This window comes from Castor canadensis, chromosome 7 (genome assembly GCF_047511655.1).
Source record: "Castor canadensis chromosome 7, mCasCan1.hap1v2, whole genome shotgun sequence".
Classification (NCBI taxonomy): domain Eukaryota; kingdom Metazoa; phylum Chordata; class Mammalia; order Rodentia; family Castoridae; genus Castor; species Castor canadensis.
The window spans coordinates 146,999,498-147,023,397 of NC_133392.1; the positions used below are offsets into that span (position 1 = coordinate 146,999,498).

At 49.2% G+C, this 23,900-nt stretch overlaps 1 protein-coding gene and 1 pseudogene across 1 annotated transcript in view; both read right to left on the reverse strand.

The window, feature by feature from the left end:
- The window catches only part of Cdc42 (cell division cycle 42), an 82,191-nt gene extending 62,517 nt beyond the window's left edge, over positions 1–19,674 (reverse strand). The window contains exon 1 of the mRNA XM_074081061.1: positions 19,650–19,674. The gene's annotated coding sequence lies outside the window, so the exon portion shown is untranslated. The remainder of the gene's footprint in view (positions 1–19,649) is intronic.
- Positions 1,266–21,949, reverse strand: LOC109694919 (proproteinase E-like; annotated as a pseudogene).
- Between the last annotated feature and the right edge of the window lie 1,951 nt (positions 21,950–23,900).

Here is a 23,900-nt window from a genome sequence, read left to right on the forward strand (position 1 = left end):
AAAGTCTCAGTAACACATGACAGTTTATTTCTTAGTTATGTCTCATGTTCATCAAGGGTTGGTGGAGGTTCCACTCCACATCTTCTCACTCTGGGACCAGCTGACCAGTAGCTACCAGATGCCATGGTGGAAGGAATGGTAAATCACCCCGTCCCTCAAAACTTAGTGTTGGTCAAAGAAATCATAAGGTGAAATCCAACATTAGGACGTAGGTAGGAGCTACCCTATTCCATGTGCAAAAGAAAAAGTAGTCATGGTTGGTGGACAGCCCCTGCCCCATCATCATGATGGCCTCTGGGAAGAGTAGCAGAGGGCCTCCACCTTGACTGTACCTACTATTTTTAAAAGCAGCAGGAGCTGGGGGCATGGCTCAAGTGGTATAGCCCTGCCTAGCACGCACAAGACCCTGAATTCAACCCCAGCACCATTAAGACAAAAAATAGACACATATGTATATATGAACTATATGAAACAGCAGGTTGAGATATACCACTTGCCTAGCATGTGCCAGACCCTGGGCTCCATCCCCACACCAAAAAAATAAAAATAAAAATAAAGGACATGAAAAAAAAAAAAAAAAAAAGGACATGAAACTTGTTTATTTTGAAGGGATGTCACCTGCCAAGGTGTTTGCTATATGACTTTCCATGGTGTGTCTTTTAACCTTTTCAAAGCTGAACATCTAACTGTTAGAAGGAAGGTATAATATTAATGGAGCAAAATTAATATTAAAAATTGTGTATGGCTAAGGGAGGGGGTGGGGGCAGGGGGGAGAAATGAATCAAGCCTTGTATGCACATATGAATAATAAAAGAAAAATGAAAAAAAAATTGTGTATGCCAGACATGTGGTTCACACCTGTAATCTCAGCACTCGGGAGGCTGAGGCAGGAGGATCCTGACTTTCAGGTCAAACTGAGCTAAGGAAGGACACCCAGTCTCCAGAAAAAAAGGAATTAAAATAGTTATGCATGCCTGACCTGGCTGAGGTCACGTTCCTGTCATGGTGTTCAGGAGAAAACGTGACGCAAATGATTCCATTATTTTTATATTGCTTCTGTCTGCATAGCAGGATCTATCAGGCCTCAACGGCCTGCTGGACTGCAGCCTCCCGTGCTGCAGCCTTCCACGTCACAATGTGTGGGAATGCATGTGCACATGTCTCCCCAGTGCAGCCAGGGCCCCCTGAGGTTGTCTGACTCACCCCCGCCCTCCCCGCCATGACCATCACAACGCAGGTAGCTAGTCATATTCAATGAATGGTCCTGATGCCCACATTTCTCTAAATAACGAGCAACGTCTTCCTCCCTCTCTCAGCCCTCCTCTGGAACAATGAGTAGATGTTTGCTGAATGAATGAATGACCTCAGCCCTCCTCCTGCCCAGCAATGGACAGAAAACACATTCTTCTTCCCTCCCTGCCATGACCCTCCCCAGAGCTGGCAACATAAGTTTTTCTGCAGATTTTACTCTGTTTTTGTGCCTGTGTTGAAAAGTCACTAATTTATGTATGACTATGGATTTCGAATCACCAGTTTGACCCAGTTTTCCTGAATCTGTGCTAAAAGTCCAGTGTCCCAGGACCCCCTGAGTCCTAGGCAAGCCAGGACAGTTGGTCACCCAACAGCACCTCCCCTCTTCTCCCTGAGGCTCACTCCTTTCTCATCCTCACCTGAGAGGGTTGGGTCGGGTCTCATCTCTGCAATTCAGATCTGAGATTTTAGACAGAGGCTGGAGGGGAAGAGGAAACTCAGTGAAGGAAAGAGACACAACCTAGGATTTTCTGAGAGGTCTTTATTCTTTCTGAAGGACGTGGATGGGTGCCGCCAGTTAGGCCTTGGGCTAGTGGCTTGCAATGGTCTGGAAAAAACAAAGATGGGAAGCAGGACAGGATAGTCTAATTAGTGGTGGTGGTGCAGACCTGTAGGTTCAGCTACTTGGAAGGCAGAGGAGGAGGATCATGTTCAGAGGCCAGCCTGGGCAAAGTGGGAGACCCTATTGGGAAAACAAACTGAAAGCAAAAGGGATGTGACTCAAGTGGTAAGCACTTCCCTAGCAAGGCTGAGTTCTGAGTTCAAACCCAAATAACGCCAAAAAAAACGAAATAGTCTAGTTAGGAGCACAGGTTCTGGAGCTGGAGGGAAATAGGCCTAACTCCCAGCCCTGTCACTCAAGAGCTGGCTAAGCTTATGAGAGTGACTTAACCTCTCTGAGTTTCCTCATCTCTACACCAGGACAAGAATAGTACTCCCTCATGGGGTTTCTTTGTTTGTTTGAGATAGGACCTCACTGTGTGGCCCAGGCCGGCCTGGAACTTGAGATTCTGCCTCCACCAAGTGCTGGGATTACAGGTGTGTACTGCCAAATCCTGCTCCATAGGAGTTCCTAATCAAACTGTTAACTAAGGTTCTCACCACAGTGACTGGCACAGTTATGTTGTCTATAAATTACAGCCATTACTGTTATCATGAGCACTGTCAACCATATCAGACCACCTGTCCCCTGATGACGTCTGTGCCCTTGCTGGGGACTGAGTGTCCCCTTACATGGCTGTACCACCCTTCATCAATATTCTCCAGTGTCTCATCTGTCCCTCACCAGGTGACACTTTGTCTGGCATATCTCTCTATCCTCTGTGAGAAAGACAGACTGCAGCAGCAGAGACCCTTAGGGACACCCATTGGATTCGGGAAGTGCAGCCACCACTGAGAGCCCCACCCAGAAAACAGCCATGTTCCCACGACAGAGCTTTAGCACAAAACATTTCAGGTCCTCAGGAACATCCCCAAGGTCCCCCACACTGGGCCCAGGAGCATCCCAGGCTCTTCTTGGGGCCTATGGTTTCCCCAGGAGTCTTCTGTCCTCCCCCATCCTCCTCACCTCCTCGATCCACTGGTTGAATGCAGAGACCCTAGTGAACACCGTGGGCTTCTTCAGGGTGTTGCAGCCCGAGCCAGAAACGAAGCTGGTCACACCATGGACCTGCCAGGTGCCATCTTCAGTGGGGCAGTTGAGGGGTCCCCCAGAGTCACCCTGCAAGAGTCAAGAGTGTGGCGGGGGCTGAGCTGTCTGAGGAATTGGTTCTGAACTTCAGTGATCTGTTTTCAGCACTGGGAATTGAACCCATGGCCTCTAGCATGCTAGACAAGTGCTCTGCCATTTAAGCCACACCCGAAAGCTTTTTTTTTGCAAATTTTTATGAGACAGTATCGTACTAACTTTGCCTGGGTTGACTTTGAAGTCTACATCCTCATGCCACCTCTTGCCAGGTAACTGGGATTACACTTGTGTCTCACCACACACAGTTTATACCGAGAGTATACTTAAAGTTTAATTATGACTTCAGAACCACAGTTAGTATGATGAGAAGTTGTGGTGCCAGTCTCCCTTACTATGGTGATGCGGAAGCCTGAGGACCAGGGACTGACTGTGACTTGTCCAGGTCAGGTCAGCATGTGAGCCACACTAGAATCCAAGGCTCCTGATTCTACATCTAGACTATGCTGACTTCCTCTTCTTCCTGCCTGGCCTGGGGGCTGAATGAGGCAAGCAGGCAAGCTACCTCCTCCACCTGTGGGCAGATGGCAGAAAGACCTGGGGTCATTCACATCCCATGCCACCTTGTTCAGGAAAGAGCAAACTCACATTGCATCCAGAGCGGACATCTCCACCAGCGCACACCATGGTCTTCCTCACGGCAAACCACCACCAGTCCCACCTGGAGCAGTGGTTGTAGTCCACCACAGGCAGCAGGGCCTGCTGTAGTTTGTCTGGGAGAGCCCCGTTGGCTGCCAGGACAGAAAGCATTGAGTGGGGAGTCTGAGTGCATGGTTGGGAGCCCCAGTTCCTCTGGCCTGCTAGGGTTTATAGGGTCCTGCATGCTTTGTCTCTGTGACATCCCAGCACCTTGCACAGAGTAGGCACCTCAAAATGTTCCATGGAATCTGAATAATTGGGGGGGATAGAGGAGAAGAAGGCAACCAGACAAAGATGGGGGGAGTGCTGAGTTCAATCCTGAAGTGACCCTCCATCCCCCATCCCAGGGCCTCCGCTTTGCCACTGTCCCTGAGGCCAGTTACAAGGGTAGCACATACTCTCAAGAAGGCCCCAGCCACTGATGTAGCAGGGTGCCTCATTGGGCAGGATGTCACCAGCAGGAGGGAGGCAAGCAACCTGGACCTCATCTCCCAGCTGGGCACTCCGGGAGAGCTTGATCAGCGCGATGTCATTTCTGGGGAGGAAGAGGAGTCACACAAAGCCTGGGCCCTGAGCTGGACCTGCTCCCTACCCTAGGCAAACGTTCATTCCCTGCATTTTCTGCTCTAGGGACTCCCTGTTCTTTTATCTTCAAATCCATTCTTGAGGCCAGGCAGCTCTGAGTAAGCCCCAGCCACTTCAGTCCTCGATGACCCTGGCCACCATAATCGCCCTGGGCATTTGCACCTGTCCCTCCCACACTCCAGCTGCATCAGAAACTCCTGGAGGGCTCAGTAAGCACAGTGCTGTGGGGAGGGGGCTATGTTCTGGGCCATGGGTCTGGGCTGACGTCTGAGGATCCGTATTTCCTAAGGACACCAAGGGCTGCTGCACCCCAGAGCCACACTTTGAGAACCACTGCCGTCCATCTCCACATGCCTGTCATTCATGTCACTTCAGTAGGATCTATTTTGTCACTGTCACTGTAAGCATGGACTGGCGTTGTGATCATCATGGCTCCTAGCTCATACCTTTCCCATTCGGGGTGCTGCACCCCCAAGAGCCTCTCACCATGGAAGTCAGGCCACCCAGCCATACAACTCTGCATACATTCAAGGGGCTGAATATGGTCTCCTTCACCTTCACAGCCACCCAGGAAGTCCTGCTTCATGGTCACCCTTGACAGACACCACACTGCTGCCCAGAGTAGGGCAGTGACTGGCCTGGTCCACCCAGAGTGTTAGCACTGGAGCCTCTCAGCCCAAAACTCCTCCTTTTACCCATGGTGCTGCAGGAACCCAGCATGCAAGTCTGTGGAATGGAGGAACCCTTGGGATGGGGGAAGGTGCCAGAAGAGCTCAGGTTCAGTAAGCCAGGTACTTCCTGGGCCCTGCTGTCCCCCTGTAGGGAGAGCGGTCTGGCATCGATGGTCCTTAATAGCTCTACTGGCTCTAGCTGTGGTGTGTGCCACCTGGGCTCAAGTGGTTGCCCACTCCTCTTTGGCTTTGGGACCTGGAGGGAATTTTGGAGAGTCCCAGCCCCACACATGAGGGTTCACTCACCCACAGGCCACACAGTTGATATTCCATTTTGGGTGCACGAAGAGGTCCCCTTGGTTGATGGGGATCACCTGCTCAGGCCCCTCCTCCACGGCCCGGTCATACTCGCCCAGCACCACCTGGTAGGTCCGGGAGCTCCTGTGCAGGAAGCCAGTCAGTCCAGATCTGTAGCCAACCTCCCTCCTCTCCAGTAGCCACCCACTGTCCCAGCTGCTTGGTCTCACCCAAGGACAGCAGCGGGGGAAGGACAGGGCAGGTGGTAGAACTCACGAGATGCAGTGGCCTGCCAGTCATCACCCAGTCAGGCGTGATGAGGGTGCCACCACAGGTGTGGTAGAAGGCCCCATCTTTCTCATACTGCAGGGAGACCTGGTGACCAAGGAGAAGAGTCTGAGTGACCCGGGCCCCCAGTGGTTCTGCAGGTTGTGCACTGTACAACTCTAGAGGGTGCTATGGACACAGAAAACCATGCCACCCTCTGAAATACTCAGTGCACAACCCACACAACTGCTCATGTTGACCCTATCCCTTATCCTGTGGATCATATTTTGCCAAAGCCTCCCCACCCAAGGTTTTATGACCTTTCTGGGGTCCCCAACATTCTCTGCCTTTTAGGGCATCCCCAATTCTTCTGTCTTTTGACAGCCCTGCAAGGCTGGCCTCCCAAATCTGCCCCTCAGACCTTTCAAGGCCTCTTGTATCTTCTGAGGCAAAACTCACCCTGTTCCTTTGCTGCTCTCTTCCTTACACTTCCTGATTTTCAAAACCTTCCCCTATGCCAAGGGTTGGCAAACTACAATCCATGCCCATATTTGGCTTATGCTCTGGTATTGTTCATGTAGATCTACTGCAACTACTAAACTCACTGCTTTCTGTGTTGTCTATGCCCGTTTGTCTGGTTTTGGCATTACTGGGCTTTGAACTTGGGGCCTCATGCCTGCTAGGCAGGTTCTCTAACACTTTAGCCACTCCACCTGCGCTTTTTAGTTGGGTATTTTTAAGATAGGGTCTCTCAAACTATTTCCCAAGGGCTGGCTTGGACCCCGTGATCCTCCTGATCTCTGCCTCCTGGGTAGCTAGGATTACAGATATGAGCCACAGGTGCCTGGATCACTGCCGTTTTTATGCTACAGTGTAGCCTTAAGTCCCTGCTATGGACATTTTAAGGCCAGCAAAGCCTACAGGGAAGCTTGCTGACCTATCCAACTGCACTTTCCATGACGATGCAAACAGTCTCCATCTTTGCCATCAAGATGGAAACCACCAGCCTCATGTGGCTGTTGAGCACTTGTAATGTGTGGGGCCTGAGGATCTGAATTTTAACATTATTAAACTTACATTCAAGTTGAATAGTCACCTGTGGGTGGAGGCTGCTGTCTGACAGTGAGTCTAGTCCTCTGTGCTTTCATTTGTAAGCTCCATGAAACCCCTACTCCTTTCATTGCTCCCACACCTATGGCCTTGTAGAATTTGAGGAGTCTGGACATGTAATCTCCCCTAAACACGGCAACCGAAGCCCTCACACATTGCTCTTTCTCCTCATTGCACTAGTTTTTTCTTTTTTTGTACGTCTAGGATATTAAGTCAGGGCTTCTAGTTTGCAAAGCAGGTACTCTGCCGCTTGATCCACTCGTCCATTTTTCTCTGGTTATTTACGAGATAGGATTTCAGGAACTATTTACCTGGGCTAGCCTACAACTCAATTCTCCTGATCTCAGCCTCCTAAATAGCTAGGATTACAGGTGTGAACTATCAGTGCCCAAATGGAACTGGGATTTTAATCCAGGGCTTCACACTCACAAAGCAGGCACTCTACCACTTGAGACATGCCTCCAGTCCTCTGCATGCACATTTATTTTTATTTTTGCTTTTGTTTCCTTGCTGTGCTTGAGATCAAACCCAGGGCTTTGTGCATGCTTGACAAGCGCTCTATCACTAACTACATCCCTAGCCCTGAATCCACTTTTACTATTTTTTATTTTTTGAGGCAGTACTTGAGTTTGAACTCAGGCCCTCACACTTACTCAGCACATGCTGTACTGTTGTGGGAGTTTGCTAGCTGAGATACGGGACTCTTGAGGCAATTAGGAGGAAGCAACATTTTTTTTTTGTTTTTTGGGATTTTTTTTTGGTGGTGTTACTGGGGTTTGAACTCAGGGCCTCATGCTTGCTAGGCAGGCACTCTACCACTTGAGCCACTCCGCCAGCCCAGGAAGCAACATTTTAAATGTGCCAGCACAAACTCAGCGGACTCATGTCCAAAGGCTGAGCCCCAAGAACAAAGTGGTTTCACCTTATATACCCTTGCAAACAGGGTACAGAAGCAAAAAGCAAAGTCTATTCCGTACATGGTTATATTTAATTTTATTGGCTACTTTCTCCTAGTGCTACTTGACTTCCCCTCCCTGGTGCTACTCAACCTTCCTCATGTTTAGATTTCTCACGTTTTAGCTCTCTACTATGCTATCCCTACCTCCCTGATACTTTCTCAGGACTCAGGCCTAGTCTGGGTTTTTTTCTGATCCTCCTCCCTACTACAGTACCACTTGAGCCATCCTACTAGCCTGATTCCACTTTTAAATTTTAAACAGCCAGGTAAGGGTTACTGATTGAGCTGGTAAAACCCCCTTGGGAAGAAGACTGTCTAAGGTGACCTGGACTTTGGGAGCTGAAGCAGATATTGGAAAAGAGGAAATAGGGTCAGACTGGATGCCACAAATGCATACCTTGGAGTCCAGGATGGGACAGGGAACATCTGCTATTGCTCTTACCTGCCAGGGCCAGCTGTAAGGGACAGCGTCCTCACCATTGACCACGCGGCTGAAGGGGTTGTAGACAGGTTGGCCACAGCCTGAAGCTAGAGGGAAGACGACCAGTGTCATTTAGCCAGTGGGTCCCCAGAAGGTAAAAGGATGCCAGGGTCCAGGTGCTAGTTGTGCCAAAACCTGGCCGTTGACCCTAGCCAAGCCCTTCCCTCTCTGGACCTTAGGAGCCCCATATGAAATAGCAGAGCCCAGTAGTACAGAAGCTCCTTTGATGGGAAGGTTGTAGACTAAGAAACATTCCTGATGCCCAGTGAGTCCCCAGAAGTGACAGCTATTGCCAGAAAGACAGGAGGCTTTGAGGTAAGCCTACCTGGTACAAAGGGCAGCCTGGCAGCTTGTTTTAGATTGAGCAACTTTATATCTCTGAGGATCAGTTTTCCCACCTGTAAAATGGGAATGATAGTGGTACTGACCTCATGGGGCTATGATGAGAACTACATAAGGCATAAAAGAAAAAACTGTCAGCATTCTGCCTGGCATATAGAAAATACTCCATAAATGTCAATCTGTTCCTGCATTGTCAGTTAAGGGAGGCTACATGGAGGAGGTGGCCCTGAACCAGATTGTAATATAGCAGGAAAAGGCTAAGCTACCGAATATGGAGCTGGATGCAGGGAGTGGGAGGGAGACTTGGAGCATGAAGAAAGGAATGGTAATGCCAGTTCAAGTCATCAAACCACAGAGCCCAGGACCTTGACCATGAGACTTCACCACCCCTCAAGACTCCCACTACAGCCAATTGGGTCTCCCAGGCTTCCTCCTGACCTGTGTCATCCACAGCTCCTCACTCTTACCCAGCCCCAAGCTGGTGCAGGTGCCACCCTGGGTCCCAGGGTGGGTGGCCCTAGGCCAGCATGGCACATGAACACGGGCACAAAATGGAGCTTACCAAGGGCCACAAACAAGAAGGAAGCCAGCAGCCTGAGCATCGTTTCCTCTGGGGTGACATGAAAGAGATGCAGAGCCTTGGGCCCTGATATAGGGCAGCAGGCAGGTGGATGGGGCCACACTGGGCCCCATTCCCACAACAGGTGGTAGAATACCAGGTTTCCCATGGGCCAAGGCCATGTTACCAACTGCTGCCAGTAGAGGAGTACCAGCCATTGGAAGACGCCAGGTTCCTGCCAACCTGTGACTGCACAGGTGGCATTAAATGGCCAACTGATTACAGGGAATGGCAACAAATCAGCCTCTTTCAGGGAATATCTCAGGCCCTGGAGCTGGCCAGGCTTGGGCTCTGCCATGTCCAAGTTCTGTGACCTTGGGCATGTGGTTTAACCACTCTTAAGTGTCAGATTTCTGATCTCTAACAGGGGAATAATGCTAGTACCCATTTCAGTAGAATTATGTTGAGTACTTTCTCTACACACAAGAGGCACTGTTCTAGGACTCCAGGCATGAGTAACATGGTGCCAGCCCTCCTGGAGCTTGTCTAGTTGAGAGACAGTGAAAAATAGATGATTCCAGTTGTGTTATGGGCTCTGGAGAGAGGGAAACACGGGTTGTTGGGTGAGATTGGAAGTAACTCAGTTATCTGGGGATCCAGGAAAAATGCTAAGATGTGGGAGTCCTGAAGGTTAGGAGCCAGCCATGGGAAGTCCAGAGGCAGAGCATGGGGGTGGAGGGGACAGCAAGCACAAAGGCCCAGAGACTGGAATGGACTTGGCTTGTTTAGGAAAGGGAGGCCAGTGTGGTTGGAGCTTAGAAATCAAAGTGGGTCTGGGTGTGGTGCTGCACACCTGCAATTCCAGCTACTCAGAGACTGAGGCAGAAGGATTATGAGTTTGAAGTCAGCCTAGGCTAATAGTAAGTCTCTGCCTCAAAATAAATATTAAAAAAGGGCTGGAAATGTAGTTCAGTGTCGAGCAATTGCCCAAATGTGCAAAGCTCTGAGTTCCATCACAAGCAACACACACACACACACACACACACACACACACACACACACACACACACAGTCAGAGTGCAGATGCTCAATCATCCATTGGGGTAAATGGATGATAGACTTGAATCATGAAGGACTTGAATCAGCATCAAAAGGAATGGCTCTCAGTAACTGCCACTCTGCTCTTTACATGGAATGTGATCATTACTTTAAAAATCTCTGTCTTGGCAGTGCCGGTGGTTCATGCCTGTAATCCTAGCTATTCACGAGGCCGAGATCAGGAGGCTTGAGTTTGAAGCCAGCCCAGGCACAGTTCAAGAGACCCTATCTCAAAAATAGCCAACACAAAAAAGGGGCTGGCAGAGTGGCTCAAGTGGTGGAGTGCCTGCCTAGCAAGCATGAGGCCCTGAGTTCAAACCCCAGTACCACCGAAAAAAAAAAAAGAAATTCCCATCTTGCTTAGTCATATTCAACCTCCCCAGACCTGTTCCTGTCAACCAGCCATCTGTTTTCTGTCCCTAGAGTCCTGCCTTTCCTGGACTCTGTGTGTACAAGTGGCCTCCGAGACTGTGCTCCTTTAGTTTTTGGACAGCTTTTGTTTGGCATAATGTTCTGAGATTCATCCATGTCATTCTGTTTGATTCGATTTGGAATATGTTAACTTGTAGAAGAGGTGACGAAGAAGAGGAAGGACTTGCAATTTCATTTGTAGCTCCAAAAATTTCTTTCTGGGATTTGGTGGTAGCCCACAGGTTCAACCTGCTCAGGTCATGGGATGGATCCCATTTTGGTGACCTAGGCAAACCATGAGGGCAGAAGGCTAGGCCTCAGGTGGTGGAGCAGCAAGGGAGAGGTATGGGTGCATTCAGGACATATTTTGGAGAAAGACCACAGCATCTGCTATGATCCTTGGGCCTGGCACTAACTCTGGGACCACCTCCCAGCCCAGGACCAACATTGCATAGGCACATCATAAATGCTTGCTGAATAAGGTAAGCCAGCTTCTCTGATGTCCATGAGAAGCCCTTGTCACCCCTCAGCACCCAGCTCTCTTAGTGCTGCTGCCTCAATCCTGTGTTTGGGCTCAGCACTGAGCCTGCCTTAGGGAGGCAAAGCTTTCCTGCATTAAGGGGACTTCAGTGGTGGGAGGTGGCCAATATGACTGGACAGGGCTTCTTTTGGGAGCCAACCACTCCTGTCACACTCACCATGAGAGAGGAGAAAGAGAGGAGAGAGGAGTATCCCTGGCCTGTGGAAAGCAGAGCATGCAGTGGAAAGAGCTTTGAAAATCCTTCAATCTGGGATAAAAATAGCCATGTCCTGATTACCCTGCTTCCTGTGGTCTGGACATTTTATTTGGGTGCTCAGTGCTGTTCCCCAGGCCCTGCACTTAGGAAGGGAAGCAGGGAGGGCCCAGGAGCGGGCTGAGGGATGGCAGGGGGGAGCAGGGAATGTAGATGCTCCCAGATCCCAAAGCAGAGGGTCTGACACAAGAGGACCTACAAGACCACTCAACCCTATCTGTAGTGTGTGACAGAAGGGATGCCATCCAGAGGGAAGCAGGGACTCCCTCAAGGCCTCTTCTTGTCACTGCTTGGCATGGCAGTTAATCAATGGAAAAAGACGGTTCAAATGCTTTCTCAACTTCAAACAGGATGATTCCCCAGTCCTTATCCACGTAATCTTAAGCAAGTCCCTGCTGCTGCATAGGCTCTGCAGACTAGACATGTGGCCCTCTGGCCCTCTGAGACCAGCCATTCATCACCATTTCTGCCAGGTTGGTCTTGTCTTTGAGGACTGTGGACACACTGTCAGCTGCACTGCTGATTAACCCCCATCTCCCTGCGAGGGGGCTTCAGGTCTAGTAGCAGCTTGAGCAAACCCTCTAAAGGTGACTTCCCCTTCTCCACCCCAGGAAAAGGGAGCTGGCCAGGACAGAGGAGGAATTCCATCAATACCAGGCCTCAGAATGAAGCAAAGTGAGATATTTCCTAAATGGAAGGTGGGAGAGGGGAGAGAATGAGGACATGGTGGGGAAACAGGGCAGGGAAGCTAGAGATTTTTCTTTCTTCCTCCCCTCTCCTCCCCTCCCTTACTCTCCTCTCTCTCACTCTTTCTTTCTTTCTGGAACTGGGGTATGAACTCAGGGCATTGCACTCGCAAAGCAGGAACTCTCCCATTTGAGCTGCAACTCTAGTCCATTTTGCTCTGGTTATTTTGGAGATGGGTCTCTCAAACTATTTGTCCAGGCTGGCCTCAAACCTAAATTCTCTTGACCTCAGCTTCCCATGTAGCTAGGATATACAGGCATAAGGACCCAGCTACTGGTTTAAAGGACTCCTCCAATGCCCTGAAAGTGCATTTGACCCTGACATTTATATAGGCACTACTGGAGGCCCCTGGCTGTCCTGGAAAACATCAGGATCAGTATTTGGATGGCAGCTCTGAAGCACAGCTTCTAGAGATGTGAGGAGATGCCCTGTTGTAAATAGACCCACTAGAACAGAGCCCCACAGGCAGGGGCTTTGGTTTCCTTTGTTCGCTGCTGGGCCTCAGCTCTCAGAACAGAACCCCGTGGGCACTCAATAAAGAAACAAAGGTCCAATGGGATTGGGAAATATGAGATCAGAGTTCAAATGATGCTTTCCAGCAGGACTTCTCAGAGCCTTTAATGTGCCAATGTTCACTGAGTCACACTCAGGGGTCTTAATCCCAGGACACTGTGGTGTCCCATTGCTTTGTATGTCCACATCTACCAGCCCAATCCCTCTCAAATGGGCTGCCTGGCCTCAGGAAAGTGGGAAAAGACCTGGGATAAAGCAGGTGCCCACCTGTGGCACAAAGAAGCCAACTAGGCATAGGTAGGATGTGCACATCCTAAAGATGACTTTTGTCCCAAGGCTGTCACCAGCTCAGCTGGAACCCAAGGGGGTTGTTGGGCAATGGGCACAGCTTTTTTCCACAGCCAGTGCCATGACTTCAAGGGGCTCAGCAAGGTGGGGAGGGAGAGGCCCTTCAGACTGCTGTGGGGGTTGGGAAGAGGGCCGGAGGTGTGAAAACGCCCCACCCCCTTCCCTTGGTCTTACAGGACAAATACAGATCCGCAAATATTTGCCCAGCACATTCTAGATAGCAGGTGCTCTCCACTTCACCGGGATCTCTCTGGGAAGAAGGCAAATACAAGAAGAAAGACCGAGGCCGTTCCATCACTGAGCTCACTGCTGGGGGTTGGGTGCAGGGCAGAATTCAGCACATGTTCCATCTGTTCCTTAATACCCCTCATGCCCTATGATAGGCCCACCTGACCTGCCCTGCACATGGCATTGGCTCCTGTAGAGTGCTATATTCTTAGAAAGCTTCAGCCACAAATTAGATGATCCTGTAGCAGATACTTCAAAGCTGCTTTTGCTGAAAAGCACTATTACCTGGACCCACAAGTTAACTAAATGTAGAAGAAAATCATGTCATTCCTATCCCCACCTTGTATGTCTCTGCTCTGAGCAATTCTCTCTGCAGCCACCTAGGAGTCACCCTGGTGTCTGGAAAGGGCTGGACTACTGATCAATCACATCTTCATGATGAGAGATGAAACTACTCCCAAGGGAGGGAACAGCAGAGCCTGGCCCGACAGACCACCCCCCAAATAGGGCAATTACCGATAAGGATGAGGCTGCACCTTGAGAGAGCATCAACATCTCATGGGAACCAGACTGGCCCCCTCAGATGAGAACAGCAACTTCACTTCCTAGCGCACCAGAACTGAGATAGTGAACAACCAGGACACTTTACCAGGACTCTTCATCTATGCATACCTTCTCCCCCTGGCCCACATCTTCCTCTATTTAAAGTTAAAGTGCGTGTCCATACCCAGAAGATGCACAAAATGCTACTTGCTTCTTCCCTGGCGTGCCCCTGCCGTGTCAGAAACGTCCCTTTCTGCCCCTTACCACTACTCATCTCTTTATTTGGTGTATTGTGGCGAGTGGCCAGACCTGACACGTGGAAGTTTGGGCCTGGGGCGTGGAACTCTAGTTACAATCCCATTAAAACAGCCTTCCACACTAACTAAAGGTTTTCTCTCCTACGCAGAAGGCAGGGTTGGTTGGGGGAGTCAGCAGTTGCTTAATTCATCTGCACAATGCTGGCACCTCAGATCAGGCTGGTTCCATCTTTGCACTCTGCCAGCCTCCGGTGCAGGCCACTCCCCTTGGGCTGCTCCTTCTTTGTCTCAGGAGCAGATTCTGGGACAGGATTGGACTGCAGGCAGTTTACCTGGGAAGTGATCCTGAGGAGCTAAGGGTGCCTCCATGGACAACCAGGGCCCCATCCTGTTAGGGAACTCTTGGGGCCAACAACCCAGAGTGTCCCCACCTAAGTGTGTGACGTCTGCACTGACATCATGCCATGTGAGGAAGAATACCTGGTGTGCACAGGTAAGGATCACTGCCACCACCCCTCCATCATGCAGAGATCAGGGCGTAAACCACAAACTCAGGAATGTGCACCCTGGCACCTCCATGTACACAACACCAAGAGCACACACACACACAGTGCACACTCAATAGTCCACACACCGTCTCCAATACAATGAACTTCTCTCTCTTACACTGCTTCTTCCTCTGGCCTGTGGCTTGAACAAAGACTAGGGTAGGAAGCCTTTCTAACATGCACCTCACTATTAGGAGCCCCTAAAATGGAGTTGCTGACAGAAGTTGGAGCAGGGGGGACTAAAGTGGAGGACCAGAGCAGATCTCTACCCACAGGCACAATGATGCTCTCCAGGGCAAATGTAATATCCATGTTACCAGCAGGGGGACACTGAGAGCCATGACTGTCTCCAGGATTTTTCTAGGAAGTCTGTGTTATCTGTGTGTGTGTGTACCTCAGGGAGGAAAGGTCCAGGGGTTCCTCATAGGGTTGAGTTGAGTTTGGTGGATATCCTCACCACCAACTACAGTGACTGCATCTTTGAGGCTATACACTACCTTGGCACACAGCTGGTGCTGAATTCAGGTTAAATGAATAGTTGAATCAATAGGTGGGTGGATGGATGGATAGATGAACAAAATGGATGAGTAAATGAATGGATGAACAGATGAATACAGGGGGAATAAATAGGTGATAATCAAAAAGAAGGTAAAAACAAAGACATGAGGAAGGATAAACAGCAGACACATCTAGGTGGAATTAAGTAACAAAAAAAATTTCTGTGGCAGGGAGGAGCCTGGGGGTTGGTCAGTGAGGTGGGGGTACTTTACAGAATCTGCAAGCCTTGGTGCCTTGGACTGGAGTGTCTCCTCCTCCTAATGCCTTCTGATGCTGCCTCCTGCAGTGCTCCCAGGCCTATGGAACAGTGGCTTCCTTCAGGGAGCCCCTCCTGCATCGTCAGCTGGGTTCAGTGCTTCTTGCCTTTCTACTTCCATAGCTCTGGGTGGTGCTCCTGGGATCCCTCTGCTTTGGTTAAATTGTGAGTAGTGAAGTCCGACCAACCAGGAGTCTGAGTTTCAGTTCAACCACTATCGGTTGGCTTTGGCAAGATGCCAACCTGTGCCTCAGTTTCCCTAGCTCGGGTAACACCAGCAGCTCCCTCACTGGGCTCTTTGAGCTTTATGAGCAAGTAAAGCACTTAGCATGGGATTGGCTCATGGAAAGTACTGAACAGAGTCTTAAATGATTGCTCATACCTCACAGAAAGGCCCAACCTCAAATGTTTCATCCTGTTCTTAAACCATCTGGCCTATTTTGGGCTCAAACTATTTGTCATCAAAGCAAAAAGTGAACAGTGAACACTATTGATTATCTCTGCTCCCTGCATTTTTACTTAATTCATTTTTTTATTTGTAGAAGAATATTTCAGTGTTGTTTGAAATGACAAAACATAATTGGAAACCCCTTACATGTGTATCAGCTGGAGAACAGGTCCATCATGGTACATTTGTAGAATGCCATGGCAACAGTGGAAATCACTATCTAGATCTACCTGTCTCAATATGGCTAGTATATCATGGCACAGAAAAGCAAAATACAGAATAATGACCCAGTGTAATGACATTATATATATGTGATACATACATAAATTCTACATCTGTATCTTTATCTATACATATATGGCATTTGAATACATGCTAATCAGTGGAATGCTGTGCATAGCAGTGGAGAAATATGCACAGCAAAGATAATCAGAGATCAGATGATGCAACCCAGGAACGGAGGGAGTGGAGCTGGCAAAGTAATCAGGCAGCTCCAACTCTATCTGGAAGCTTAACTTGTTTTTTGAGTTCTTGAACATAGAAAAGAGAGGGAATTGAGACCTTCTCTGTTTTAATCCCTACAACAAACCTAACTGTGAATGAAATAGGATGAAGTAACTGGGGCTCAGGGAGGCGATGGGCAGCGCCTACTCACCCAGCCTTTGAGAGGCAGAGATGAGAAGGAACCCAGGGGTCCTAACTCCAGTAGCCCTCCCTTCTCCCTACTGCACAAGGCTCATTGGTGTTTGTGAACAGCTGGTGAAAACATCTGGGCAAAGAAGGTGCTTGAATTGCTGAGGCAGAGCAGCTGAGCTCTGTTAAACGGAGCCAGGAGAGTGGGCTTTGGCCCACTGTCTGCAAGACTCGTCTATATCTGGTAGGAGCTTGGGCCCAGGCCAAGTCCAAGCCTGAGGGAGGTTTCTTGCCTTCAGGTTCCACAGGCACAGGCCTGGTAGAGTCAGACGCCAGGGCTGGAGCCAGGCGTCTAAGCCTCAGAGCCTCCAATCCAGCTCCCTGCCTCCCTCTCCTCTCAGTCCCATGATACCCAGGAGCCCAGGTAGGAGGAAGTGCATTGGGTGACCACCAGTCCCAAGGAGTCCCTAGGCTTCCTTACTGGGAACCTCAACAGACTACAAATCCTTCAGGGCCAGGAGTGCCCTCTTATTCTTTCTGTCCTTCCTCCCTCACTTCACCAATTGTCTGGGCCTGTGCCGGGCACTAGGGAGACAGGAGTGAGGAGAGAGTCTCTACCCTCAAGGGCTCTGTAGCTGGTGGCGGGGAGATTACACATGCAAATAAGCAAGTGAGTCAAAGACAACATGTGTATGGATTGAAGAAATAAAAACTGTATGGTAGTGTTTACATGTGTCCACCAAAAGATAACAATTTGGAAAGTTAATCCCCAAATTTGTATGTCGATGGGATTGGGAGGTGACCCCTTGGGAGTAATTAGGACTAGATGAGGCCAGGAGGGAGAGGGCATCAGATGGCATTAGTGGTTTTATAGAAAGAGGAAGAAAGACTAGGGCTTGCATGCTTACTCTCTGGATAATACCTCCCCCATATGATGACCCAGCAGGAGGGCACAAACCAGTTGCTGGCATCTTGATCTTGATTCCCAGTATCCAGAACTGTAAGAAATAATTTTCTGGTCCTTATACATTACTCAGTCTGAGGTATTCTGTTGTAACAACAATAAATGGACCAAGATGCAATCCAACAGAATATTAGCACTGTTAAGAGACTTGCCCATGTAGCCCAGAGATAGCTGTGACTTGTTTGTTCAAAGGCATAGAGTGGATCAAGAACACTACTGAAATTGGAACACACACCCCAAACTCAATCCAGGCTCTTCCTGGATGCTGCTTGTCTTTCTTTCTGTTTTGTTTTTCCAAGTTGATACGACAAATCTCAAGTGTATAGAAAATTTCTAGAGCTCTACCCCTTGGGAATCTACCACCAAGCTTTGTCACATTCTCAAGTGGTCACTAGGGCCCCCCTGCACAGCCTAAGCCAGATGCTGTCCTTGTTTCCAGGACACATTTCATTGCATTAGGAGATTCTTTGAAAGGAGGATGTGACATGTTCTGTGACACTGGCCAGTTCTTCAGTTCACTGATGCCAACTGGGTGTCCAATAATTTCATTCCTTTCTGACATATCTCCCTGATTTTAGCATCCAATCCCACAAGTTACTCAAGGCTCACTTCCACAGGACTGTCCCCACTTCAGACACCAGTGACAAGTCCCTTTCCTTATACCAACCAGCCAGCCATAAATTGGAGTTCCCACAACCTTCTCCTCAGGTCTGATAAATTGTTAGCCCTCAGAAGACATTACTGATACTGATGGGCTTACTTATGTAAAGGATACAAATCAGATGTGAGGGTGGACTGGCTGTGACATCTGTCACCCCATTGATTGCTGACTCAGCTGATGAGAACAATGTCAGTCTGCTTAAGGGTGAGTTCACCAAGACAAGAAGATGGCAGGAAAACAGAAGTGACAGAAATGGAGAAAAAGCAAATGAGACAGCTTGCCCTAAGTGTTATTTACCTGCTTGTGACCTTTTTTAATCCTCTTTGTCCAACTTAAAACCTGCTTTGAAAACCAAGGCCAGGACTGTTCTTATCTCCCAGCTCTGAAAACAGCAGCCACAGCTATTATCTCCAGCTCACTCGTAGCCTTGAGAATTCTGTCACGTTTCGAACATGCTGACTGCTAAGAACTAAACTGATGAATCACCACAAAACATTACTCACTAAGGATCAAAGTTTAATATTTCAAGGGCACCCAAATTAGTTACTGGTGGTACAAAATTTTCATTCATGTCACCTAAATGAGAATCATGAATTCTCAAAGTTAAAGCTGATTAACTCTTTGGATACATAAAAACAATATTAAAATGTGTCATCGGGTACAAAAAAGAGCTATATATCTGGAAAAAAACAAGCTCTTGGAAAAGCCCCAAGCAGCATGCTCAGAGTCCTAACAAGAGGGTAAAGAAACTCCTTCTGGAGTTTGCAGTCCCAGGAAATAAAGCTGCTTTGGCCAAAAAATTGTCTAGCCGCCAGCTCTGGTGGATTCTTATTTCAACCAGTCAGAGCCAAGCTCCAAAAAGGAGGAGGATCAGATTTCCCATGACTGCAGTTGGAGCCTGCATCAAAGAGAGCTTTTGGTGTACTTCTCAAGGTGATTCTGACTCCAGGCTGACATCTTGGCGCTTGAGCTCTCAGCTCCCTGGACAGCACAGCCTGGAACTGTTCTTGCACTGGCATTTCCAGGCTCTGCTCCTTTGTGTGAATATTGGGCCTCAGCCACTGTCCATGCAATTCTCTTAACCTCTCAGGTTCAATGACAAACGACAGCTGCCCCAGCTGTCTCCATTAACAACGATGCTGCACCAGCTGCTGAATTATAGGGCCAGCCGTCCAATCCAATCTGCCTGGCAGCCGGCGGGGACAGGACAGACACTGTCATCTGCTTTCGCGGATTACACAGAGGGCTTCAAGACAGGGGACTAGCCCAAGGCTAACAAGCTACAAGGTGCAGTCAGGACCCAACCGAGGACAGCAGTCCCGGCCTCTGGGAGGGGAGATGAGCCCGACTCCTTCCACCCCGCGGGGGCGGCTCAGGCGCCTAGGCTGCGCGCGGAAATGGCTTCCTGGGCTCCAGAACTGGACCTTCGCCTCTGGAACGGATGCGAGGCCCAAGTACACTCCAGCCCGCGGAGCCGCGGACCCCACCGCACGGACCCCCCGCTCCCAGAGCTGCCGCCACCGCACCGGGCCAGGCGCGGAGAGGAACAGGAAGAGAGGGAAGGAGCGAGGGGAGCGTTCACCTGCTCAGGTGTCAGGTCGGAGGGCGGGGTACCGACACCAGGAGGACAGGGACGACACCAGAACCCCCAAGACAACCGAGCCCCAGAAACGGATACCATCGCACTGGCGCCGAGCTTTGCGGGTCCCCGCCGGAACCGGAAGCCGGAGGCGGGGCCTTGGTTGAGGGACAGGGTCGCTCTAGGCCTCGGCGGTGCTTTGCAACTTCTTGGTTTTAACCCGCCGAGGCCCACAGTGCGCGCTACAGCGCAGGGTCCTGGTGCAGCCTAGGCTGTTCTCTCGCCTTGGTGACAGCCTTAGTCTTTCTGAGCCGCAGTTGGCCCAGTTGCAATCCGGAAAAGATGAGCGGGGGTTGAGATAGCTGAGTCAGCGCCCCACCCTGACGTTACACCCTTGGGCCTTTGCACATTCACAGCAAAGAAACCGAGAGCGCAGACTGGCTGCGGCTCGGACGCAGTGGTCCTGAACCGCACAGGGTGGAATCGCTCCAGATGAGGCCGAGCACGGTCTGTTGTACAACGGGCCTTGCCTCAGTGTACCCAGGCAGGGTGGATGTCCATTGTGGGTCGACAGCCAGCGCAGGGAGGGGACCCGTGTGCCTTTTTCCAAGTGTTTGCAATTGCTACCAGACTAGGCTGCCTGAGCGTTAGAAGTGAAGCTTTAAGTCAGACTGGGCACACAGGTTAAAGGGCTCCGTCAGTAACAGAATGCAAAGGGCTGGCCTAGGAAGGCGGTGCACCTTAACCCTGAAGGCGAACCGGGTTTACAGATTTGGCAGTTCGGGAGAGGACCTTTCTTCGTTCATCCCTCGCTCCTTCCAGCTGGCTGATCCTAATGAGGTTTGCTAGATGGAGTATTAGAGGGAAACCCCAAAGTCCCTTGGCTGGGTGATCACCCCAGACCCAAGGTCCTTGGGGAGGGCAAAGTGTCCCTTAGTCCACACTGCCATAGCTGGTCTGGAAACTCCTAGATGGTCAGGAACTGGAGGTTCAAAAACCAGGACTCCTTGTCTGGCCCTCCCCTTATCCCCATCTAAGAGAGCAACAGTGGACCCTTCCCCAGACACTCCTACAAGCAGGCCTCCACCTACCACCTCCCCTCTCTGCCTCGGTTTCCCCTGTCTGTAAACTGAGAGGGTGGACTAGAACCAGAGGTCCCAGTCTGTTCCAATCCCTGGAACACTTAGGAACTTCACAGGGTGCGGGACTGCAGGCTGGGTTCCAGATCAACTAATTTTGTAGATTTAGAAATTTCAGCTAGATGGTGGAATGGCTCAAGGGGTAAGAGCACATGTCTAGCAAGCATGATGCCCTGAGTTCAAACCCCAGTGCTGCGAAAGGAAAGAAAAAGGTAGAAATTTATGCTAAAGTGTATACCTGTGTAAACTGCTTGTCTCATTAGGTAAAATTCATACTTGCCCTACTCCCCTCAGAAGTGCCCACCATCCTGTTCACTCTGCTCCAAGCACACTAGTCTCCTTTTTATTTATTTATTTATTATTTATTGTGATAATCGGGTATGAACTCAGGACCTACACCTTGAGTCATTTCACCAGCACTTTTTTTTTTTTTTTTTTTTGGTGAAGGATTTTTTTTGAGATAGGGTCTCACACTGGCCTACTTGTTACTTTGCAAAATCACAAGCTCCTCTTCACTTCTCTTGCTGATCTCTGCTTGCAGTGCTCTTTCCTGAGTCCTGGTCACCCAGGTGCCAGCTCAAATGTAGCTTCTCCAAAGCAGCCTTCATCACCCCCATCCACCTGTCCCAAAGGCTCCCATCCAGTCCCTTTACAGCCCGCTGTGTATAAAGGGGATAACATCTGACTTAGGCTAAAAATTGGATTCATAGTTTTGTTTCCTTTGACACCTGAAAGGTAAATAAGATAAATATAGATTGTTCCAAAAAGCCCTTCTCTGAATCTCTATCTGGGTTGGAAATCAAGGCTGCTGCTCTGTGCCAAAACTGCCATGACCCACCAGACAGAGAGGGATGTTCTGTTTCACGGATGTGACTTCAAACAAGAGAGTGTGACAATTTCTGATTTTAGAGAAAAGGTTTCTCAGCACTGTCTTTGATGTTAAGAGATTGGGGTGGGGTGTCTATTCACGGTCCAGAGACACTGCTGGGGAGCCTGTTGACTCTCAAATGCTTGACCGCTGAGATACACCCCCAGCTCCATCAAAAGAAGATCTGATGACTCACATTCATTGGGAATTCCTTGATGTTTCAATCTTCTGATTGGAAGAGTCCCCTTGTGACCCCAGATCCTTGGGCCCCACATTGCTATGGTTCTCTGTTGGGACACAGAATCAAGACATCATCCTTACTTGGGGATATCCAGCTTCTCAGTTGCACTGTGAGGTCCACAGAGTTTCAGCCATTTTCCTTTGCCTCCCATGCCTGACACACACCACCTGTAGGCGCTCAGCCCATGTCCATTCAAGCTAAAGGCAAAGATGAAGAAGTGGAAGGAATCAGCAAAAGTTCAGCAGCTGTGGAACAGAAGTGGAAAAGTTGGAGATTTTTAAATGATCTGGTTCTCGAGGTAAACATGTCTAAAAATTGGCCTATGTTAATGTTTTGAAAAAGAAAATGGGATTGCTAATTCTTTTACGATTAAAGAATGAATTACTGACACTTCAATGATTTTTAAAAGAATGGAATTAATATCAGGTGATTAGAGAACTTTGCAACAGTGATCTTTTTTTGGCAGGATGGGATTTGAACTCAGGGCCTTATGCTGGTAGGCAGGGGCTCCACCACTTAAGCCACTGGGCCAGCCCCATTTTATGTTGGGTATTTTCAAAATGGGGAGTCTTGAACTATTTGCCCAGGACTTGCTTCGAACCGTGATCCTCCTGATCTCTGCCTCCAAAGTAGGTAGGATTACAGGTGTGAGTCACTGCTGCCAGGCTGATGTTTATTATTTTTAAAAAGGGAACTGATGTACTGACATTCTGCTTTTTCAAAAGCGACATCTTCCTGGGCACCGGTGGTTCATGCCTGTTATCCTAGCTACTCAAGAAGCAGAGATCAGGAGGATTGCGGTTCCAAGCCAACCCGGACAAATAGTTCGAGAGACCCTATCTGGATAAAACCCATCACAAAAAACGATTGGCGGAAGAGGTCAGGTGTAGGCCCAGAAATCAAGGCCAGTTCGGGAAGGGCCTGGGGAAGAGAGAGAGGAAGAGGGGGAGAGAAGAGGAGGGAGGAGGGAGGAGGGAGGAGGGGGAGAGGGAGAGAGAGAGAGAGAGAGAGAGAGAGAGAGAGAGAGAGAGAGAGAGAGAGAGAGAGAGAGAGAGAGAGAGAGAGAGAGAGAGAGAGAGAAAATCGAATTTTTGAGAATTGGTGATTTCAGAAAAGGAAATTGGAACTGTTTTAACTAAATTATTGGCAGATTTAGGCAAGACTTCCTGACTCTCTGTTGCCCACGTGTGGCGAGAAGGGGTCATAGCAGTGCCCTGCTTCTCCCTGAGGCTGAGCGGACATCCCACGGGACCCCTGCTCAGCCACCCTTTGAGACTGTACAGGATGGCAGTTCTAGGTCACCCCCCACAGCACGCAGCCCTGCTTGTATTTATTTATTTTGCAGTGCTGGGCCTTGCATATTTTGTTAAGGGCTCTACCACTGAACTGCATCCCTATCCCTTGGGTTTTCTTTCCTTTTGGAGTACTAGGGTTTGAACTCAGGGTCTCACACATGGCTCTTCTGCCATTTATCCTGAAACCATTTTGGAAAGTTATCCAAGAGTGCTTCATGACCCACCAATGGGAGTAGACACTTAGCCTTGGCAGCACCTGCCGGTTCCATGTCACCAGGCACTGTGGTCTGACTCAATAAAAGTGATTAGTGGATGTGTGGTTCCAGAACTTCCTCCCAACCTCACCAGCTCCAGGATGCCCAAGCCTGACTCTGCCTGAGGTGGTCCCCCTGCCCTCACTCTGGCCCTGCCAGACAATGTCTAGGGATTTTTTGTAAGAACTGGGAGAGAGTTTTGTGGAGCAGAGTTGAGATCCCAGGAGTGGTTTGAGGGGGAAAATGTGGGATGGTTTGTGATGTATGGTGGTAGTGGATGGGAAAAGGAAAAGGAGAAATTTTAAAAAGTATTGTTGAATGGCTGGTGGATTGGCTCAAGTGCTGGAGACCTGCCTAGCTACACTGTGTGGCTTTGAGTTCAAACCCCAGTGAAGCCAATGTGTGTATATACATATATATGTATATATATATATATATATATATGTATATATATATATATACATATATATATATACATATATATATATATATATATAATACAATAATTTTGGAGAACAATTTGGTATTTTGCAAGTTGAAAAAGGTCGCCTCC